General features: G+C 59.5%; 1 protein-coding gene across 1 annotated transcript in view; it reads left to right on the top strand.

Moving 5' to 3' along the window:
- The first annotated feature begins 3406 nt into the window (after nt 1–3406).
- Nucleotides 3407–7883, top strand: part of SMARCD3 (SWI/SNF related BAF chromatin remodeling complex subunit D3) — a 28658-nt gene continuing 24181 nt past the window's right edge. The window contains exon 1 of the mRNA XM_087712243.1: nt 3407–3462. The gene's annotated coding sequence lies outside the window, so the exon portion shown is untranslated. The remainder of the gene's footprint in view (nt 3463–7883) is intronic.

The raw sequence follows: 7883 nt of genomic DNA, 5'->3' as shown, positions 1-7883 counted from the left end.
CACAGGTTGAAGACCCCGGGTCTAAGCGGTTCAGGGGGAGAGTAATGGAACAGGCCTTGATTTTTTATTTTATTTTTTATTAAGTAACTTTCCTAGTTACGTGGCAGAATTAGGCGGTCACACGGTGTCATGGCTGCCATAAAACCCAGCTTTTCATGGGCTGCTTGAAAAGTGAGAAGAGGGGGGGGGGAGAGTCCAGAAAGCGCTTTTGTCCTCTTTCAGATGTACCCCCCCCCTTCCTCCGGCTTCTGCCTGTTGGCGAGCGTCCAGATCAGTGGAAGTCAACCTGGTCCCTACCGCCCACTTGTGGGCGTTCCAGCTTTCATGGTGGGAGGTAAAAGGGTTTTGCCCGATACTGAAGCCCTTTCCTTTTTTTAATTGACTTCCCTCCTTTATAAATCACCATCACTGTGGAACCGGTGGGCGGTTAGAAAATGTTACTACTAACCGAGATGCAAAAGTGGGCGGTGGGTATAAAAAGGTTGACTAGCCCTGGGTGCTTCCTGCCCTGTTGCCCTTGTCTCCTTCCTAGGGCTGAGAGGATCGACTGGCTTAAGGCCGGATGAGAACTCGCAACCTCCTGGACTCTGGCTGGTCGGTTTAATCTCTGCTCCAAAGTGGCTCTCTGGGGCTTGGTTAAAAAAAAAACCAATGGACCAAAGAGATTTTCCTCAGTGGTTCTGAATCAGAGTGGAGAGGGGATCACGAGGGGATCCACCGGGATCATTATTTCGGTTTCTGGTTTTGGTGGGTGAGAACGCTTGTCCGACTGACTGGTCAGGCAGAATTAGGCAAGATGACCAATACCCAGGAGACAAAGAAATGATTGTGCCAGGTTAGCGAAACGGGCCGGACGAAAGGAAGGAAACGGGGGCAGTTGCAAATGATCCATCCTGGTTCTCCTCGACCTCTCAGCGGCCTTCGATACCATCGACCATGGTATCCTTCTGCGACGGTTGCGAGAGGTGGGGGTGGGAGGCACCGTTCTCCGGTGGTTCTCCTCCTACCTCTCGGGCAGGTCGCAGTCGGTGTTGGTCGGAGGACAGAGATGGACCCCCAGGTCCCTCAACTATGGGGTGCCGCAGGGTTCGGTCCTGTCCCCCCTCCTATTTAACATCTACATGAAGCCACTGGGTGAGATCCTACGCCGGCACGGGATTAAGTACCACCAATACGCGGACGATACGCAGCTGTATCTGTCCGCCCCGTGCCAACTCAGCGAAGCAGTAGAAGTGATGTGCCAGTGCCTGGAGGCTGTTAGGGTCTGGATGGGAGCAAACAAGTTGGCACTCAATCCAGACAAGACCGAGTGGCTTCTGATGTTCCCTCCCAAAGATTGTCCAACTGTTCCATCTCTCAGGCTGAGGGGTGAAATTATACGCCCCTCAGAGAGGGTTCGCAATTTGGGAGTCCTCCTGGATCCCCAGCTGACTTTAGAACACCATTTGTCGGCTGTGACCAGGGGGACCTTTGCCCAGGTTCACCTGGTGCACCAATTGCGACCCTACCTGGACTGGGAGGCCCTTCAGACAGTCACTCACGCCCTTGTGACCTCAAGACTGGACTACTGTAACGCGCTCTACATGGGGCTGCCCTTGAAGAGTGTTCGAAGACTTCAGTTAGTCCAGAATGCAGCCGCGCGAGCGATTGTGGGTGCACCAAGGTACACCCACGTCACACCTATCCTCCGCGAGCTGCACTGGCTACCCATTAGTCTCCGAATCCGCTTCAAGGTGCTGGTCGCTACCTATAAAGCCCTACATGGCATCGGACCTGGGTACCTGAGAGACCGCCTCCTGCCGATTACCTCCCTCAGACCAATCAGATCTCACAGGTTAGGTCTCCTCCGGATTCCATCCGCCAGCCAATGTCGGCTGGCGACCCCCCGAGGGAGAGCCTTCTCTGTTGCAGCTCCAGCCCTCTGGAATGACCTCCTTGTGGAGATCCGGACCCTTACTACCCTCCCGGCCTTCCGCAAAGCCACTAAGTCCTGGCTGCTCCAGCAGGCCGGGGGGGGGGGGGGCTTGTGAAACATCCAGCCCCACGGAAATTGTGAATGTTGCGTCTTTTTTAAAGTGTTGTCTTTGTCTATTTATCCCCTTTCCCTTGTCTATTGTGAGCCACCCAGAGTCCTCCGGGAGTGGGCGGCATACAAGACAAATAAAATGAAAATGAAATGAAATAACACTTGTGAAATGATTTTGGTACAGATGCCCAAACTGAGCCAGCAACATTGCATGGCTGCAAAAGTGATTTTTAGAAAGTAATTCTAGCTTAATCCACGAAGGTATAATTTTCAGATCAGGGTTACTGAGTTTTCCCTTTCACTCGGGTTTCTTCAGAGTCCCAGACGCCCCTCCTCCTCCTCCTCCTCCTCCTCCTCCTCCTCCTCCTCCTCCTCCTCCTCCTCCTCCTCCTCCTCCTCCTCCTCCTCCTCCTCCTCCTCCTGAGTTTGAAAAGGACTCGGGGAGGGGCGCAGCTGAGACTCCCCAAGAGTGGCTGCAGGGGCTGAATCCCTTCAGCCTGGAGAAGGTCGGGATGGCGGGTGGTGACAATGTTCTTAAACCTGGCATCCTTTGTGGCAATTAAAAAATCGAAGCATAGGAGGGTAACAGGCCTCTGGCTCAGAGCGCAAGGCCCCTGAATTGACTCTCTGGCATCTCATTTAGGTGCCCAGATCTTTTCTGTTAGCACTCAGCCTCAAGATGGGGAGGGGGGGGTCTGCTTCCCCTTCCCCACTCTCTTCTCATTTTTCTCCTTCAGCGCTTGGCACAAGCGTCCCAGGCACAAGCCCCAAAGTCGGCTCTGCTTATTTCAGTGGGGCTGTTTGGGTGAGGCGGATGCCAAGGGCGGTGGTCCTCTTTCCAGGACATCCTTTGCCACCGGGCGCAGTGAGAATTACGGGCGGCCGTTCCTCTGCCTGTGTCCCCCTGTCTCTCTGTGTGTGCGCCCAGCTAGAGCTTGCAAAGCCTCTGCCTCATTGCCCCCCTCCCCTTCCTGGGTTTTGCGGGATCCTCCAAATTCAGAAGGCTCCGGCGGGCCGTGCGAGGCTGCATCTCCCCAGCAACGGGGATGGCATTATACGGTTCCCATGGAAACTCCGGCGGCGGCGGTGGCGCCGCGGCAGCAGCAGCAGCAGCAGCATTGGGGAAGGCGGGCAGGGAGCCGGCGGAGGCGCTTGGCAGCCTGGCGGAGCTGCGGAGCTCTTTGTCTGCCTGAACGGCCGAGGGACCCGCCGCTGGCTGAAGGACTCCGGCTTCCGGGGAGGCGCGTTGGCAACCTGGCGGCGGAGCCCACCTTCCCAGCTCCCGAGGACCGGTTGGCAGAGTCGGGCGGGCGGCTGGCACTTCCGTGCCCGGCCTGAGAGGCACTCAAGAGCCGGAGGAGCGCTGGGCTGAGGCCGGGAGGGGGCTGCAGCACCGCCGCCGCCACCACAACAGCAGCAGCAACAGCCGCGGCAGGGTAAGTGAAGAAGGGATGCTCTTTCCCGGGAAGCCCCTGGAGTCGGCCGGGGGAGGGCGGCCGCCTCGACCCCGGGAGCTGGGGTCAGCTGAAGGGCCCGGAGAAGCCGGCACCGAGGAGGGACGGGGCAGCCGCGGGCAGCGAGCGGCACCCTCGGGCTGAAGCGCCTGCGTTCCTGGAGAGCCGGGTGCACTGGACGCAGAGAGCCGGCTGACGATGCCCTGGGGCGCCCGGGAAGCCCTCCTGGCCAGCGCTGCGGATCCCAGAGGGGACGGGGAGGTTCAAAGCCGGGACCCTCCCAGGCGGAGAGCTCCGCCTTAGCCGCTTGGACCCCGCCTAGCTCGGGCCACAGCCAGGGAGAATCTCGCTTCCTCCCGCCGAAACAAAAGGCCACGCACCTTTCCTCCAGTACAGCCCCAACCCCCCCAGCCCCCCACGGGACCTGACACTGGATGGGTGGGGGCGGCTCACGGGCCTGCCGGACCCTTTTCTTTCCGCTGCTCACGGGGGGGGGGGGGAGGATGCTCTTGGTCAGGATCCGCAGCTGACCCGCCCCCCCCCGCCCCCTTTGGAAAGTCCTGCGGCTGAGCCAGGTGGTCACGGGCTCTTCCACGCGAGGGCTGGTGCTGGCCGCCTCGGGGGCAGCAGCAACGGGACCGGAGGACAGCCTCAGCCCACCCGCTGACCTGGGGTGAGTGGGGGGGCGACCTTGAAGGTAGCATCCATCAGTCATTACTTCCCCCCCCCTCATCTGTCCAGACAAGAGAGGCGTCAATCTTCACACCTGTCCATCATTTTCTCCATCCAAAAGGATCCCTTCCGTAAGGTCTCTGTTGGCCTCCCTTTCTGCCCTTCACCAGAACTGCCCCTGAGCCAGCTGGCCTCTTCCACAGGACAAGCGCCATGCCCCCCCATCTCTGCCCCCCCCCAGTGTTGCCTTTGGGGGGGGGGTTCCTGGGTTTGGGAGAAAGGAAAAGTCCAGCAGGCAGATGGGCTAGTGGGAGGGGGGGCTCCAAAGGGCCGGAGACTTTGCTAGCATGGGCTGAAGCCCTCTGGGTTGGTGGAGGTGCCCATCTCTTGCCCTTGGTGTCCTTGGCAACCAGCTGGGGGTGGTGGTGGAACCAGTTCCCACAGGTCCATCAACCGATTGGCCACTTTTTAAATTCTTGGTCCTCCCAACACGATTGACGGGGGTAAAACAAGGCAATTTAACGAGGTATCATGGCACGTGGTGGCACACGTGGTATATCAAGTGGTGGGTGCACCAGACAGGGGCCCTTCTGAGGCAGGAAGGCGCAGATGGATGGAGGTCTGGCCATGTTGTGCCTCAGGCCCTGAAGGGGTTAAACACCGTGGGGAGGGGGCTTTTGCTTCCTCTGGCTTGTCCTCTGCAAATGGCCTCTTTCAAGCCAAGCTCTGTGTGTGTGTTGGGGTGGGGGGGGGAAATGGCCCCTGCCTTCTCACCCACTCTAAGGTATACCCATCTAGCATCCCCTCCCCCTTTCCCTCAAGGGACCCCTGGTGACTCTCAACTCACCTGAGCAGATGGCACCTCTGAGGGAGGGCTGCACCGGCCCCTCCCCTTGGGGGTCTGTGTGGCCTTTGCTGCCCCCTGTCCAAAGGGGCGGGGCCCTCCCTTGCTAGCTAGGTGCAGGAAGAGGTGCGGGGGGGGGGGAGGCATTCCCAGGTCTTTCCAGCAGCTGGGAGAGTAGTCAGCACCCCTCCAAGAGGAGGGCTGGTGGGAGGGTAGGGGGGTGGCCAAGGCTTTGGCCATGCCTCCTGCTGGCCTTTTGTGTGATGCCATTGGTAGCAAAGGACGGGGGGGGGGGGTGGCAGCCTTTGCGGGGGGGCATAGGTTTTGATGGTGGTGCTGAGAGGGTCTGGGGGCTTTTGCCTTGGGGCCGAAATAAAAGGCTGGGGAACCTGGATGCCCTGCATGGGGGAGGGGGGTGTCTCATGCTCCTCTACCTGTTGTCTGTTGGGGCAGCTGAAACAATGGGGGGGGGCTTGTCAAAGGTCCTGATTTGCCTTTCTTTGTCCCTTTTCTTTGAAATCTCCCTTAGAAAAGGGAAGGTCAGCCAACTTGCCTGGGGGCGGGGGGGGGGCAGCTCTTGGCTCTCTGGGAGTGGGAGGATTGTCCCCCCCCCTTAATGTTTCCCTCCTTTCCTTGCCAGCAGTGCAGGCCTTCTGGAGGGGGGGGGGGTGAAGGCCCTCTTGTAGGAGCTGCCCAAATTTCCTGCTCTCCTAGGAGGCAGTTTGGGGTCAGCCCAGCCTGCCTTCTCCCTGGGCAGCCTTTGCTTCTCTCCAGCAGAGAGAAAGGGGGGGGGGGCTGGTCAGGAGGGGGCCTTCTGTTCCATAAGCCCATTACCTGGGTGGGGGGTGGGGGTCTGCATCTGGCCCCATTCCGCTCCCACTTTCAGGGTATGGCTCAGAAGAGCCGGGGTCTGTGTGTGTGTGTGTGTGTGTGTGTGTGTGTGTGTGTGTGTGTGTGGAGGGGGCTTCCAGGCAATCTATTTCTCCCCAACCCATCGGATCCGGCCCTGCTTCACTCTTGTGACCCCCACCAGAAGCCCCTTTTCTGTTCCAGAACAAGTGAGGCAGAGTTCCTAGTCCTGCGCCATGCCCCCCCCTGAAACGTGAAGACAGACCCCATGATGGGTGACCCGCAGCCTCGGAGTCAGTCGGGGGGGGGGGGGAGAGGGCACCCAAAGAGGAATAAAGAAGCTTCAGTCTCCCCCTCCCACCACAAAGCAGGCGGGGGGGGGCAGATGGGCCCCTGATCCAGCATCCTCTAAGCCCACAGTTCTCCAAGTGGGGGGGGTCTCCGGGGGTCCTAAGAATCTTTCAATGTGTCTGCAAAGTCAGTACAATATTTTAAATACTTTTAAATTTCTAATACACATGGATAGATGTGACACACATACCCCAACCAAAGGGCCTCAGTCTTTTTTGTAAGGATGTGGGGTTCTGAGACCCTACCCCAATTGCTGCTCCAAGCCAAGCCCCCCTCCCCACTAGAGACGGAAGTGGGGTTGGGTCAGCTCTTCCCTCTCTGCTGGGCTCTGCCAGGGCCCCGTCTGTCTTTGTGTGTGTGTGTGTGTGTGTGTGTGTGTGTGTGTGTCTTCCCGAGGGTGCTTGGGCTGCCATCTGGTCTTCTCAGCTACACACCCCGGGGGGGGGGCAGACCAAAGTCCCTGACCCCCCCTACTCTTCCGCCTTCAGTTTGCTGACCCCCAAGGGGCAGGACAGCCCCAAGGAGCCCTTCAGAGCTGGCAAAGGAATTCCCTCCCAGGGCTCCTCGGAAGCCGTGGGGGGTCCAGCCCCACCTGAGCCCCATGGAGGCCTTCATTGGCGAGTCTTGCTCTTCGGTGCCAGGCTGCCCCCTTCGGAGGGGATGGGTCTGGGCACAGGATCCCTGCTTCTCTTGGCCTTCAGCGCAGAGCCCCCCGCCAAGCTCCACATTTGCAGTGGGGAGGGCTCTGCCCCACAGCTGGCGGCCTTCTGGTGCTGCCTCGGGAGGACTGGCCGGCCCCAGAGAAGAGAGCAGTCTCACCTAAGCCTCCCTTGGCGCCCTTTGCCTCTCTAGGAGTTGCTGCATTAGAAGCCCCGGATCCACAGGAAGCCTGGCAGCTCCTCCTCCCCCCCCCTTTTCAGGTCTTCTGTGGCTCTGCGTGGAAAGGATCCCTCGCGGGAGACTTCCGTGGTCTTCTGCATAGACCGGGGTGCCTCGGTGGGCCTTTCTGGCTTTGGGGTTCTGCTCCAGCCACTGAGAACCCCCATGGGGGGGGGCATCCATCGGTCCCACAGTTCGTCTGACCTTGCTCTTCGGTCACAGGGGTCTCTGGGGCCCCCGAGGAACCGAGGCTCACGGGGCCTAAGCCTTGGGCCAGAGCTGCAGTAGCGTCCATTCCCCCATCGGGTTGGGGAAACTGGGTGGCACGAAAGCTTCTCTGACAGGGTTGCCCTTGGCGGATAGCAGAAGGTCTTGCTGGACAGGCCTGCCAACCGGCCACCGACTGAGCCATTCCAAAGAGCCCCCTTGTCTTCGGGCGGGGGGGGGAGGGTTGGCCAGTTGCTCCAAAGGGCACCTCCCTGGCAGGAGGAAATTCCACCCCCCCTTTCTCTGCTCCCCTTCTCTGCTACATAACTGCAGGTTGGCACCTCCTGGGTTAAGCTGTGCCCCCCCCCCACCAAACAAGGGCTGCCATATATGCAGAAAGCAGGCGCTCTGGCCCTCTTGGCCACCGACGTCTATGGCACGAGATTCTCAGTCCTCCAGGTCATAATTGACCCCAAAGGGGCTTTTCTCAAGGGGCAACTGGACTTTCTGGCTGTTCTTTGAAGACGTTTCCCTTCTCATCCCAGAAGCTTCTTCGGCTCTTCCATTCCCCATCATCCAGTCAGAGCCGAAGAAGCTTCTG

The sequence above is a fragment of the Thamnophis sirtalis genome, unplaced genomic scaffold (assembly GCF_051295495.1).
Source record: "Thamnophis sirtalis isolate CommonGarterSnake01/CBP01778 unplaced genomic scaffold, rThaSir2_p1.2 scaffold_4, whole genome shotgun sequence".
NCBI lineage: Eukaryota > Metazoa > Chordata > Lepidosauria > Squamata > Natricidae > Thamnophis > Thamnophis sirtalis.
This window is presented reverse-complemented; position numbering and strand designations above follow the sequence as displayed.